At 42.5% G+C, this 15,035-nt stretch overlaps 1 long non-coding RNA gene across 1 annotated transcript; it reads right to left on the bottom strand.

Annotated features, from left to right (window-relative positions):
* Positions 1-697: 697 nt before the first annotated feature.
* On the bottom strand, positions 698-13,422 carry LOC106603403 (uncharacterized). The gene is made up of 3 exons (XR_001328411.2): positions 13,198-13,422; positions 11,209-11,292; positions 698-848 (listed from the first exon to the last, which is right to left on the bottom strand). It is a non-coding gene; the product is annotated as an uncharacterized LOC106603403 (long non-coding RNA).
* Positions 13,423-15,035: the final 1,613 nt, after the last annotated feature.

Below are 15,035 nucleotides of genomic sequence, written 5' to 3'. Positions count from 1 at the left end.
TGTTCCTGATGTTTGGTATACTCAGTGTATATTATTATCACTACTCAGAGTCAGAGGAACCATTGTAAAATGAGAGGCCTGTCTCCGTAATGGTGTCCCAGCACACGAGCACTATAATAACTAGCTCTGCCCACTGGGGCATGGCTTACGGAGTGCACTTAGCAATAATTCCACATCATATCGGAAATGTTGAGTTAAAATTAGCCTAAGTTAATGCACAAAAGCCAGTTTTAGCATGGGCTGCACCATTGTCAACTGTCACCACTTTGAAGTAAACAACTGGGTGGGACTTCCTATGGGTTAAGAAAGGATCACAACTCCATCCAGGGCTACACAATGCATCCTCTAACCATCTCCATGGGATCCGAATCTTCCGCCTAGGTTTGCAATTCAGAAATGTCATAGTTTCCATTATGACAGGTGCTTATAATCTCTAGATCTGTCATGAGATCTCACCACACCCGTTATCTTGAGTCAAACTCAGAGTTGATAATAAGATTCAGTTAAGTAAACTTGAAGGTAAAAAAGGGAAGCATGACAAAATGCAAACCTGGTTGGTATGCCAACTGATTAGAGGCTACTAAAGCTAACAACTTACACTACAGAGGAAAATAAATCTGTTAGTCACACTGCTATTTATTGCTGACCAGCAGATGTCACTAATATGCATTGTGACAGAAAGCACAGAGTAAGGAACCATTTTTCAGCACAATTTATTGAAAGCACCAAAGCATTCAGAAAGCCTCAGTTTCCCTTCACTAGGTGTCAATTTTCTCTCAAACATATGCTCCAGTTGCACAAAGGTCCCACCACGCCACTGGACTGCATCACTTCCTGTGGGCAGCCACCTAGAACACAACAAGAACGGGGTTTAAATACACACATCAGAAATCACATGCTACATCAACTAGCCAATGGGAGCTCTTCTTGCGTTAAAGAGGCAACTAGTCACACCTGTGACAGAGACGTACAGACAGAACGTTTCCAAAATGTTTCAAACATGGTTACATGTAACATTCTCCAACTGGTTTGACATTTTGATTTTTGTTAAATTGTTACAAGACCGCTAAGAAACAACGTTCTTCTGTGGGAATTTCAGTACTTCAGCATTACGTTTCCTACAGGTTTCCTCAGGATTCTATTGAAATAATGTGCTCAAATTGTTCTGAAAACTTTACATAAAATTCACAAGAAAACCTAAGTAACGTTCTATTGATTTAGAACCACAGAGAGTTACTGCAAGTCGCAAAGAAAACAGGAGCTGTCTCCACTATTCCAGCACCATTTCAACTTCAACATTTCAACCTCATCAAGTCACGTATGCTTAGTCTAACACAGTGACAACTAAAAGATACCAAAAACAATTAGTCCAATCAACGTAAGATAAATGTGATGTGTCTGTTCTGTGTGTGCGTGTAAGTAGAAAAAACATGTGAACTCACCCTGCCTGTAGAGAAATGGCAATGCCATCCTCCTGTCTTTCATGTTGAAGAAATGGTCTATGCCTCTATCATACAGTACAGGCTTTTATTTTTTGTTGGCCTACCTTGCTAAAATGCTTGCTCACTAGCCTAACTTCCTTTCATGGGTAACGTTAGCTAGTTAGCATTAGGCTCCTACATCTAGCTATTGAACTTCCATCCGATCAGGACACAATGTATGAATTTATGGTTGGATCAGAATCGCCATTATAATCATTGGCCACCACTGAGAAACAAGTAAAACTACAAGTAAAACTACTATGTGATAGGAGTGCAGCCAAATCCAAAGTGGCTTTGGTGTGCGGGACCATTCACAGTTGGGCTCACTCAGTTCAGCTCAACACTGATTAGCTGTTATTTTATATCAAGGGAGGCCACATTTTTATCAAAGGAGGCCAAATGAACGCAGGCTTCCCTTGCATTCAATGCTACGAGCGGCAACAATGTCATACTCTTTTGGACCAGACAGCAACAGATAGATGGGATACAGAGACAGAAGGGTGCTGTTTCGCTCACTCAGATGCTTTTTTCAGGAAGATACATTCTGCTCTTGCGAAATAAAGGAAAATTATGAAACACAGTGAGACAAATTAATAATTTGTAATCCATGAATTCCCTTGGCATCCTTGGCATCCATGAATACACGCCACTGGCCTTTTATCTACAAAAAGTAAGTTTGATGGAAAGACATGAAGGACCAGTTAAAAGAACCATTGGGTATGGTTGACAGTTCATCCATCTATTCACCATTCATTATGGAGGGTTACGTATCCCCGATAGGTAACCAAGAGACTGTCCCAGTTAAAGTTCTGAGACACTGGCGCTTCAGAGTCTTTCATTCTGCAGTCAGTGCTCCCTTTTTCTTCAGAGACTGATACAGGACACAGTGTCTTGATCCGAGGAATAGGTTTGCATATTGTGTTTGTCCCTTTACACAAACTTGTGCTCTCCACAGATCTGGTACAAGGTGAGGTCATCATAGGAGTGCGTCCCTCATTGCCTGTCGAAGGAGTGACAGTGATTCTAGGAAATGTCTTTGCCGGTGGGCGGGTCTGGCAAGATGTATCACCACCTCCCGTGATTTCCATGCCTTCAGCCCATCTCAGAGAGGTACCGGATGAAAGTGCTCAGAGTTTCCCCAAAGTGTTTACTGCTTGTGCTGTGACTCGTGCAATGAGCCGCGCTGAGTCCGTGTCTGAGTCTGGTGTAGGGACCAGCGAGGTGGCGGATTATTCTGTAACTTGTGTGCCTGACCTTCCTTTGTCGGTTTCCCATAGTGACCAGGTAGCAGAACAGCAGGCTGACCCTACTTTGAAAGGATTGTTTGAGCAGGTCCTCCCAGCTGATGATGTTCCAAGTGTAGTACAGGGATACTACTTACAGGATCAATTGTTGGTGAGGAAATGGCTGCCTCATAGGGAGCATTTTTTGGGTGACCCTGTCATTCAAATTGTAGTACCATATACTTTCTGTGATTTGGTTTTACAGTCCTCTCATAGGGATGTTGCTGGTCATTTGGGTGTTCGGAAGACCTATGACCATATTGTGCGTTGTTTCTTTTTGCCTCGGCTGAAAAGAGATGTCTCAGCATTTATCAAACTTTGCCATACTTGCCAGTTGACTGGGAAGCCTAACCAGACTTTAAAGCCAGCATCTTTGTACCCAATACCAGTAGTAAGCCAACCCTTTGAGCATCTAATTAGTGATTGTGTTGGCCCATTGCTTTGTTCCAAAGCTGGTAGTATTTACCTGTTGACGGTGATGTTCCCAGTGATCCGTTATCACACTGCTTATCCTCTCCGTACCATAACAACCATGTCCGTTGTTAGGGCATTGACTCAGTTTATTTCTGTTTTCGGAACACCCAAAATGATTCAAAGTGATCAAGGTTCCAACTTCACTTCTCACATGTTTGCGCAGGTGTTACGCCAAACTTCGCATCAGACACAATCTTGTGACCGCATATCATGCACAGAGTCAGGGAGCCCTGGAGAGGTTCCATCAGACCTTGAAGTCGTTGTTGTGTGCTTACTGCACTGAGTTGGACCGAGATTGGGAGGAGGGGTTGCCTTGGTTGACGCTTGCAGCTAGAGAGGTTTGACAGGAAAGCACAGGATTTAGCCCTAATGACCTAGTTTTTGGGCACACCGTGCGTGGTCCACTAGCCGTTTTACGAGATGTCTGGAGTACTACAGAGCCCCCTAAGAATCTGTCATCTTATGCAAATGACTTCAGACGACACCTGTATGCAGCTGGGGAGATGGCTAAGGAAACGTTAACACCTTCTCAGTGTAAGGTGAAGCAAACTTTTGACCAGCGAGCTGAGCGCTGCCAGTTCAGTCCTGGTGACCAAGTCCTCGCTCTGTTACCTATTGTTGGTTCTCATTTTCAGGCTAAATGTAGTGGGCCATATACAGTGGTACGTCAGATTTCAGAGTTGAACTATGTGGTTGCAACTCCTCAAAGGAAAAAGGCTACACAGCTCTGTCATGTGAACTTGTTGAAGTCTTACTATGCATGTCCTTCCATCCCATCCTCTATTGCCTCAGACTTGCCTGTACCTGCAGGGGACACTAAACCTGTTATTTTAATGAGTTCAGGGCCTGAATTGTTATTGTGTCCTTCTGTTTAACTCACGGTGGCAGCGTGTTGTAGGGGGGTTACTTAGCCCAGATGATGGTGTCCTGTTTAATACTGTGTTGGCTGTTCTCTGACAATTTGGTCTCCTCTCTTAGTCTCTCTCTTCCTCTCTTTTTCTTAATTTGCATCCAGGCTCCATGGTTGCTGAAGGTGGAGGTGTGGGTTGAGTTAAGTGGTGGACCTGGGTGGTTGGATGTCCAGGGAGTGCAAGTACATTTGTATTGTTTATTTCTTGTGTTTATTAAAACATTTTGGTTTTGTTTGGACATGGGAGGTCCCCGTTTTTATGGGTGGGGGTGTGACGGCCCTTCTCTGCTCTGTCTACTGGGTTTTGCTGTGCTTACATCCTGCAGGAGATTGGTGTGCGGAGTAAGAGAGGTGGGCGGAGCTGGGAGGGTCGTCAGTGCTGACGGGGCACACCTGTGAAAGTTCAGCTGTGGCATAATGCCACTGTTTCCCCATTCAGCAAGAGATTCCTCTCTCCATGCATACCTTTGGTTGTTTTGTTGCGGCTTTGGCAGTTGACACTTAATTTACTGACCTTCATGCCTCATTTGATTAGTGTTGTGAGTGTTTACTTTATTTATGGAATAAACTCATTTTGTTATTCCTTTACTCAGTGTGTGGTTTCCCATTGTTTGTTACAATCTTGAGTCAGGTTGTAACAATCTTGTCCACATTTTGGTTGCTTTTTTCAGAAATATCTCTGTCACAAGATGAGATCAGTTTAGGGGATAATACACTACATGGCCAAAGGTATGTGGACACCACTTCAAATTAGTGGATTTGTCTATTTCGGCCACACCTGTTGCTGACAGGTATATAAAATCAAGCACACAGCCATGCAATCTCCATAGACAAGTCTGTTTGTCAAATTTCTACCTTACTAGAGCTGCCCTGGTTAACTGTAAGTGCTATTATTGTGAAGTGGAAACATCTATGAGCAACAACGGCTCACCTGAAAAGTGGTAGGCCACACAACCTCACAGAACGGGACCACCGAGTGCTGATGTGCATAAAAATCATCTGTCCTCAGTTGCAACACTCACTACCAAGTTCCAAACTGCCTCTGGAAGTAACTTCAGCAAAATAACTGTTCGTCAGGAGCTTCATGAAATGGTTTCCATGGCCGAGCAGCCGCACACAAGCCTAAGATCACCATGCGCAATGCCAAGCGTCGGCTGGATTGGTGTAAAGCTCGCTGCTACTGGACTCATGAGCAGTGGAAACACATTGTCTGGTGTGATGAATTACGCTTCACCATCTGGGCAGTCTGACGGACGAATCTATGTTTGGCAGATGCCAGGAAAACGCTACATACCTGAATGCATAGTGCCAACTGTAAAGTTTGGTGGAGGAGGAAAAATGGTCTTGGGCTGTTTTCATAGTTTGGGCTAGGCCCCTTAGTTCCAGTGAAGGGAAATCTTAACGCTACAGCATACATTCCAGACAATTCTGTGCTTCTAACGTTGTGGCAACACTTTGGAGAAGGCCTTTTCCTGTTTCACAATGCGAGGTCCATACAGAAATGGTTTGTTGAGATTGGTGTGGAAGAGCTTGACTGGCCTGCACAGAGTCCTGACTTCAACCCCATCGAACACCTTTGGAATGAATTGGAACGCCGACTTCGAACCAGGCCTAATCGCCCAACACCAGTCACAACCTCCCTAATGCTCTTGTGGCTGAATGGAAGCCAGTCCCCGCAGCAATGTTCCAACATCTTGAGGAAAGCCTTCCCAGAAGAGTGGAGGCTGTTATAGCAGCAAAGGTGGACCAACTCCATAGGAATGTCCAATATTTTTAGAATGAGATGTTCGACAAGCAGACCCTTAAGCTCATAAGCATATCTATTCTCTCCTGCTGGACTGTAAAAACCCAACTCTGTGCCAATGAAGAACGATACAACAGAATGATGTGAAAGAAATATGGATTATCCATTTGCACCTGGAGTATAAGTAAATATTAGTCTTCAAATTGACCCCTTACAGTCAAAGGCCTCCCACTTAACCCTTTTGACCAAAACTATACCTAAACTATTACCCCATTACACATAAACTCTCTGATATGACCCTTACATGTGTGCTATATGGTGACATTGATCATTTGTACTCCTTGGTGTTGTTGACCAAGACAACAACAACAACAATGACGATCAGGAGGAGGGTGATGATAATGATGCCTATGATAATAATAATATCTTGTAAAGCGCTTTTCAATACAAGTAACGAAGTGCTTCACATAAAGTAATAAAGTACTACAAAGAGATGAAGGAGAACTATAAAAGATAGCTTTTGAAAATCATGCATTGAAAACATCTTTATAAAAGTGTCTTCAGCAGGGATTAAAAAGCGTCACTGAATCTGCAAGCCTAATCTCCTCTGGCAGACCATTCCATACTCTATGGTCCCTAATGGCAAATTCTCTGTCTCGTTTTCATTTTCAACCTAGACTTGGAATGGTCAAAAGTGCCCTGTCAGAGGATCTCAGGCTGCGTCCTGGCTCTTAGGGAGATAAAAGATCAAAGATATAGGATGGGGCTAAACCAAGCCTAGCTTTAAATGTGATTAATACCATTTTAAATCTAGTCTAAAAGTGACTGGTAGCCAGTGTAGAGAAGCTAAAATAGGTGTGATATGGTTACATTTTCTGTGGCCGGTTAAAAGCCGATCTGCAGCTTTTCGAACTAACTGTAGACGGAGTGATTTCTGACTGAGACATGTACAGTATACAAAGAGTTACAGTAATCTAGGCGTAAGGAAATAAAAGCATGTATAACTTTATCCAGTTCGGTGACTGAAAAAAAAGACTTTAGCTATATTTCGTTGATTATTAAAGCAGGACTAGACAACCTTCTTTACATGCTCAAGGTTTAGGTCAGGGTCAAAGAAGACAAGGTTTTTGGCTGTGGGCTTTCCAATCTGGGTTCTAGCAAGGTGGTGGCCAAATAAAACAGCCTCTGATTTCTTATCATTCAGCTGGAAAAAATGGTTAGACATCCAACATTTGATGTCAGCAATGGGTCTGATTGGTAAATAAAGCTGCGTGTTATCCACACTGGGGACAAAACAGAACCATCCATGCTCACTGAGGGATGTCTGCCATGTAGATATGACCTGAACCAGTCGAGGGCAATGCCAGAGATTTCGACCCACCTCTCCAGCCGGTCAACAAGGATGTTATGATCAATAGTATCAAACGTGGCACTGAGATCCAAAATAACTAAAATAGAGCATTACTGACTTTCAATGAAGCAGTTTGCGTGCTGTGAAGTGAGTGGAAGCCCGACTGACATTTTTCAAATAAGTTGTTCATACTCAAATAAGCCACCAATTGCTTGAAAACAACTTGATGGCGATGACAATGATAAAATGTCATGATCTGAATAAATTATAATTTACTTTTATGAGTTGTCTTACCAAAAATATATTTTGTGCACATTTTTAAGATTCCTCTACTTGTATGGAAGTGGCATTAGGAGATGGGCTTAGTTCATCCTCGATCACCCTAGTTTACAGGACAGTACAGTGAGCTAAAGTTGTTAATCAGTAAAGTTGTTGATAGGTAATGGCTTAGTGTCAGACATTGGAGCCATGTGGGGCTTCTTAGAAGGGTTTGTCAGTGATTAGCCATATAATCAGCATGTGACATTTCCTCTGGTCTGTAACTTGTTTGTGCAAATCTCTTAATGAGATAATCTTGGTTCTGAGGGGCATTAGCCAGCAGGAAAGTCAGTGTGTGTTTCTGCTTGACCCCAGGATGCTTGAGACAGAATTACTTGTCTAACAAGCTTATTTGTACACTTTTTCCCTGACGGTTTATGTGCTGGTCTCTGGTACCTCTACCATCACCATTTAATAGTAATACATTGGCAGTTCAGTAGCAGGCTTTAGAATGGGGTCACATTTGGGGACTTTTTTCAGCATTATTGAGTCTATTAGGAGTCTATTCTTAATGGGACAGATGTCTATGTGTAGGGTTGGATAAATAGCACGCACCATCTTTGATGCATTGGGACATTTATGATTTAATAGACTTCATGTCATTTTATCATGAGCAGTTGGGTGTAGTTTCTTGCATTTTTTTCACCCCACGTCTTACATAAGTGTGTAAGGTATAGATCCATATTGATTACAAAAGGTGTGGGTGATGTGTCTGTGGTCTCCTAAGTTGTGAATGATGCCACTTTGCAAGTATGTACAGTGTGAGGTGGTTGTGAAAGGAGACTCCTCGGCGTGTAAACAGACTTGACACCAACCCAAAAACACTGAACCTGATGCTGTTCGGCTTGGCTTTGCTCCTGCTGGAGGCACTGGGGTGTCTCCTCAAATGAGCTATGTGACCTCTAAGCCCAATATGAGGATCTAAACCAGGGGTGTCAAACATACGGCCTGCGGGCCAGATCCGGCCCTCGAAGCCATTCAACCTGGCCCGTGGGTGGTTTAGGTTAAAAAAATATAGCATTTTTTAGTAAAAATATTTGTGGAGGGAAACGATCTCAATCAACATTGAAATGACAAAAACTAAATCGAAACTGTGTAGAAATTATAATGAACCTGTCTCTTCACTGTGTCCAGTTTGCTAAGAGTCATCGAAACGAAAGCTAGACAGTCAGGGAGCATTGAACATTCCAAAAGGGATGGATAGAGGACAATTGTTTTGCAAATTTTGACACAAGGAAATATAATACATTTTAAGCGCAGCCCTTCGGACCTCGGTGAAGACCTAATGCGGCCTGCGGGGTAAAATGAGTTTGACACCTCTGCTCTAAATGATAACTACATGTCAAATTTCAGCTGAGTACATATGTGCCTCCCACTTGTAGGTACAGTATGTGCTCAATATTTATCTTTCTATACCCCTCCTACTCTTCTAAACCCATAAACCATAAACTACCCATGGATGATTCACATTCCCAACACTGTGAGCTTGGGGGAGGGCCAGGACTGAAACAACTGCTTCCACAGTTTGCTTTTAGCTACAGAGATAATGTGAATTGGGTCAAAGGAGGAGTGGATCAGATCAATCATAGGGAGATCTGTCCTCACCTCCAGTGTGATGAGAGTGGAATGCTGATCATGGGAGGACTGATGGTGGCACACCACAAAGTAATAGAGATTGTCATGTCGATAATAGAGGGATCATGACACCCTCCGTTTCCTTAAGGAAAGAGTGTCATATGAAGGCCAACGGTGAGAAAGAATGTGTAAGTCCAAATCACTCAATGAAATTTCAGATAAAGCAACAAAGCTAGATTCCCTGGGTGGTCCGTGACTGTTTAAATATTGGAAGTGCTGAAACGTAATGTGTCAAAACACGCAGAGCTGCAACTATTCTGGGGATGAGAGGGGCCTCCAATAGCCATTGAGGTTGGCTTTGGAATAATGAAGCCTGCTGATTGACATGGACTTTAATGTGCAAGCCTGCATGTTGAGACAAAATAGTTTGTATCTGTAAGTGCACACACACACACACACACACACACACACACACACACACACACACACACACACACACACACACACACACACACACACACACACACACACACACACACACACACACAGAGAGAGAGACAATGAATATTTGTGAAAGTTATTTTACAGACTGCTGACAGACAGGCAGTTTTGGAATATTAAAACAAAGTAATAGCAGATTGTGTCATGAATTACCTTTGTTTCACTCTCTCTGTTGAATTAGATTTTTTTGTATTCGTCAATATATTTTTGTTTTCATTACATCTTTTCTCATCGATACTATAATATCACCACAAAAGGAATAGACAGATGTTTAACTGTTCTTATAAAAAATAATCTAGAAGTCAAAATACATCTATATTCTGTTTCACCTCGAGAGTATTTCATTAAAGACTAACAACAGTAAGAAATGTACCACAACAACTGCTTTCCCTTTGTTTCCTGGGTTGAAAAAAACCGATGTTGAACCTGAAAAGCACACTTAAACAGAACATAAAACTTCAATTAGTTGGTATGGGGATAAAAGGTACTTAGGCCCTGAAAAGAGCTTGGCTTGGCTGTTTTTGTGTGTCCTGTCAGACGAGGGATTATGGTCTATGAGTGAATGGGCCAGGGGAGAGTCTGTATAGGTGGAGACCTACAAAGAAACAGAACTACCGGACGGACCCAGGGATCCAGGCTGACTCACACATGCATGCTTCTCCGTGGGTTATCGCACCAGTAGACAATAGCCACAACCCACATGAACAATACGAGCTGCACACAGAAAAACAGGAGAACACCTCAGAAACAAACATGGATCTCTGGTTCCTCTCCCAGCCACAGGCTGGTGCTTTGACAGAGCCTCTCTTGTCCAGGGCAGGCAGAGACAATGCACAGACAATTAGCCACGGCTCCAAAGTTAGTACCACAGAGAGGGCTTCTCCCAATAAGCCCACTGATTAAATGGCTCTAATGTGATTTGTACCATATTTGCATTTTTCTGAAGCCTTTGTGTCAGGGAAGACTAATGTTCCCTCAACAGCCTCTGAAACTCTTTTAAGTATCACTGTGCTAGCGGGAACCAGGGAGGCCTGTGTGGGAGGCTTTGTAGAGCTTTGTTTGGGAGGGACAGAGTTAATTCAGTGTGTCCAGACAGGGCTCTCTGTCTGGCTCTGTTGATGTGTTTGTTCTCACTTTGGATGGAACAAAACTAAGGGCCTATTCTCACTACGAGAGATTGCTTAGAGATTTCAAGAAAACACCCCCGGCTCAGGGGCGAAAATCTGATATAAACTTTGGAGGGGACAATTATATGAAATTTTCTCAAGAGCAATTCCTGAGGGGGACACCAAAAGTAGTGCTGTAACACATAGCCTACATTTTAATATGGTAAATGTATATTGAGGAACCAAAGAAATAAGGTGTTTGCCATACTCCTAACTACTGGTACCCAAAACTACACAACTAATCACAACAGCAATACCATTGCCTTTAACAAATCTTAGTTCAGTCACCAGTTTAAGTTGAGAGTGGGGGTATCCATGGCATTTTCCAATTATGTTCCTATTTTACAAGTCAAACAAATTGAGAACCTTTCATAATGTTGCCAAACAAAGACTCAACAAACTTACCTGAGACTCCCTGTCTCTGCCAGTCTGTCCCTGCATATCTGTCCCCAACTCTGCTGTCTGTGTGCCATCTGTTGCCTGCTCTGCCTAATGACATCATTGTGAAACATTTCCATTAGAATTTCATTTCTTTCTTATGAACATTTTATCAACTAGTCTTTGAGATATTAGGCTACTAGGGTTCTTACTTTGCGTTTTGGTGTACTGAAAAATACTCTGGTGTCCGTCTTTTATTTTTCTGCCATTTTTCTACCTGGCTGGCTGGCTGGCTGTCTACACACACACACAGGTTATAGGTTATTTACAGTAGGAGATGGGCTACTATCATCTTATCTTTTATCATTCTATTTGGGCTTCGATCTAAAAGGTAGCTAGCAAATGTGAAACGGATTAAAATGACAAGAGTTGACAGCTGTATGAGTTCACCATTTACACAACATATGCTGCAACCTTTTGTAATTTTAATAGTTTGTTTCATATTGGCTGGCTTCCAACAATAGCTGAATTTGCAAAGCTAGCGAGCACCAATTCCGTTTCAGTGGTGTTTGCTATAATCTTTGCTACCCGGGTTAAATAAAGGTGAAATAAAATAAATAAATAAAAGTTCCCTTGCGACAATTTAGCTTTTGCAACGAGACCATTAAATATATTTAAGACAATGGTAGAAGAGAGTGTAGTTCTGTTCAGTTTGGACTCCAGTTTATCGCTAACCTTATCACAGGGACTTTGAAGCACTAACTTACATCATCTGCCTGCTGATCTTGGAATAAATTGACGATAGCAAAGATTCCATCTTTGACGAGGCCACATAAATGGAATAGGTACTAGCTAGCTTAATAGTTAATATTTGCGCGCTAGCTCTGCATATTCAGCTAGTGTGAGTGCGCGATTTACTGGATTAACCTCACGTCAGTTACGTTCATTGAGTGCCTTTCAGACAGTGGATACGACCCCTCTGTTACCTTGCCAACTAAGGAACTGGCAGTGGATCAAACCATTGTGAGGCAAAGGGTGGGGGGGTTGCAATCTTTTGAAACTTAAAAACGCGCTATTAAGTGTCTATAATCAGCACAATTGCTTTCATTGCGTATTATTAATATTATTTAAATTACATAGTTATGTTTCAGTGATATATTGGGGGGGACAAATCATATTTTTCCCAGGATGGGGGGTCGTGTGTCCCCCGTCCCCCCCGGGATTTCCGCCCTTGCCCCGGCTAGACCTTTTACTGTAATATAAACTATGAACTGGTCACGTTTCCTATGTCACCTCCGGAGGTCGTGGGCGTGCCTTCTTCAAGGGTCATCCCCCTCCGAGCCGTCGGATGTAAACAGAATTGTCTCGTTGAGCCAAATGCTCCTACAGTAAAATTCTTAATAGCAGAGCAAATTTTTTTTAAACAGCTGAAAATAATAGGCATCTTCCTTATGTTAGAGAATTGTTACATTGAGTTTTTACCTGAATTTGCACTAAAAGCTGATTTATACCATAAGGGAATGTCAGAACACGTAATTTACTTTAATGCAAAAGCAAGCAAGAATGATAGCAGAAACTCAGTGAATTAACAACTCTTTCAATCAGAATTTTATGTAATGATTTGCATGATATTGATGAAATTAAGCATGGTTTGTTCTAAAATAACTTCAATACGCTATTAGCTTGCTACCTAGCTCTGTATCATATAAATGACACTGTATGAAAACATTACTGTACTTTTTTTATCTTCGTCTGAGAGGGGTAAACGTTCATTTTTGCAATAATACATTTACCTGATGAAGCAAATGTTTGTTAGCTAACATTAGCTAGCTAGGTATCTAGCAGAAGCTGTACCACTTTGGCTGTGTTATTGTCTTGCAGCTAAATTAATGAGTGTATGGACAAGAAAATAAACTGTTTAAATGTCTGAACATGCTTGTGTATTGTTGCATTATTCAAGAGTGTAATATAGTAGATGAAAAATTGCTTGTATAGTTGAATAGTGTGCATGCTTACCAGCTAGAGGCTGCTGTGAAGGTGGCTGTGATATTTACGGTAAATTTGACATGCGGAGCTAGAAAGTAACGTCGCCAAGACCCCAAACCCTCTCTCGGCATGTGGCATTCCATTGCTAATGTAAATAAAAAAGATAATGTACAGTACGTATTATGTCAATTGAAATTTTGTTGCTTCAAATATCTTCTGTCTGAATAAGCCCTAACTGTAGGGCATACTTTTAGAGTTCTATCATGACTCTGGGGTTTGGATTGTTGATTCAGGGGAGGCTCTCTCCCACCACAAAACATGCCCTTAGCCAAAACCAGAGGACATGAGAATCTGAGTGCCTCACCTTTAGTAGGTGAGAGATGGTTGTAGTCAAACGATAACAGTGTTGGTGTGTGTGTGTGTTTGTGTGTGTGTTTGTGTCTAGCCAGTAGATGTCAGTGTGGGCGTTCTTACCTCACTCTGACTCTGTACACTTTGAGGAATGTCCTGAGCCTCGTTCATCACTAGAGACTACAGACTCTCTCCTTTCTCTGCCGCCTGGTTCTCCTCTCCTCCCCTCTATGTCAATGTTTACCCTACTCCTGTTCAAAACATAACTTCACCAAAAGACAGTTGTTCTGAGGGTCCATGAGCTGCTGCCACACCCAAGGGGATCCATGCATCATTATTATCTCTCTGTAGAACAGAAGAGCCCAACCAGAGCCTGCACAGGGGATAAGGGAAAGCTACTTTCAACAGGTAGCTAATCACTGGACAAAAATGATTACTGGCTGACTGAACTACAGTGACACATTCTGTAATTGCTGTGTGAATAGGATGTGGGCTCGCTCTAGTTTCAGAAAAGGAAAGAGAAAGTACTGTCTGCGACACACAGCATAATCGAATAAGAATTGGAGATTCATTGAGTAGACATGCATGAGTAATGGTCAAACGGAACACCTGTTGTATAACTTACCATGATGTATTACCATAGTCTGTAGCATGTTACATACCTTTGTATATAAAGCCCTGTTCCCCCCCTATAAAGCTTTCTGTTAGCTTACCAACTCTGTCAATACATTCACAGATCTCACCTTAATACAAACACTTAAATACATCCAGTGTCCTTTACATTTGTTTGTTAAGTATCTAGATATGATTGCTGAAGGTGAAGCGAACCCTATTAATCAGGAATGTCTGGAAGTGCTATAGGTGTAATTACACACAAAACCTAACTGTTTTGGTCAACTATATATATCCTATATCCCAATTAAGCTTGTGTGAGGTAAAAATGGTTGCAGTGTGTGAAAGAAAACAGGGGAGTGGACAGACTTCATACTCTCCTGTTTGTGGTTGAACAGAGAAAGACAGAGTCAGGGGAATTAATCATTAGGCTGACCAACCTCTTCCAGCTCATTTACACAATAGTGTAAATGAGCTGACCAGGGATCTTCAGGTGAGCCAGACACCCAGACACAGAGATGAAATGGAAATACCTGCTGCTGGTATGTGACGTCACTGCAGTTTTCTACTCACTGCCCAGAGCAAGATGTCAGTGGTTGTCAATGGAAGACCTCTGTCACAGAGCCCCATTATCAGTGTTTGGCTACTTCCTTAACAAGATTGGGGCCAGACACACCAGACAGTGGAGAGGTGGGGGTTGGAGGACGGGGGACGGGGGACGGGGGACGGGGGTTGTGGGGGACAGGGGGGTGGGGATGGGGGGGGGGGGGGGCATGGTAATCTGCAGGGATGGTGTTTGTAGATGCCATGTTACATTGCTGGGACTGAAGGATACATGTAGAGGGGGAGAAGGGGGTGAGACCTAAATGCTCCAGGAGGGGGGCAGGCTCAAACCGAGAGCCCCC

Source organism: Salmo salar, chromosome 04 (genome assembly GCF_965601325.2).
Source record: "Salmo salar chromosome 04, fSalSal1, whole genome shotgun sequence".
NCBI classification, from domain to species: Eukaryota; Metazoa; Chordata; class Actinopteri; order Salmoniformes; family Salmonidae; genus Salmo; species Salmo salar.
The sequence above is the reverse complement of the archived record's forward strand: the minus strand, read 5'-3'. Positions and strand labels throughout refer to the sequence as shown.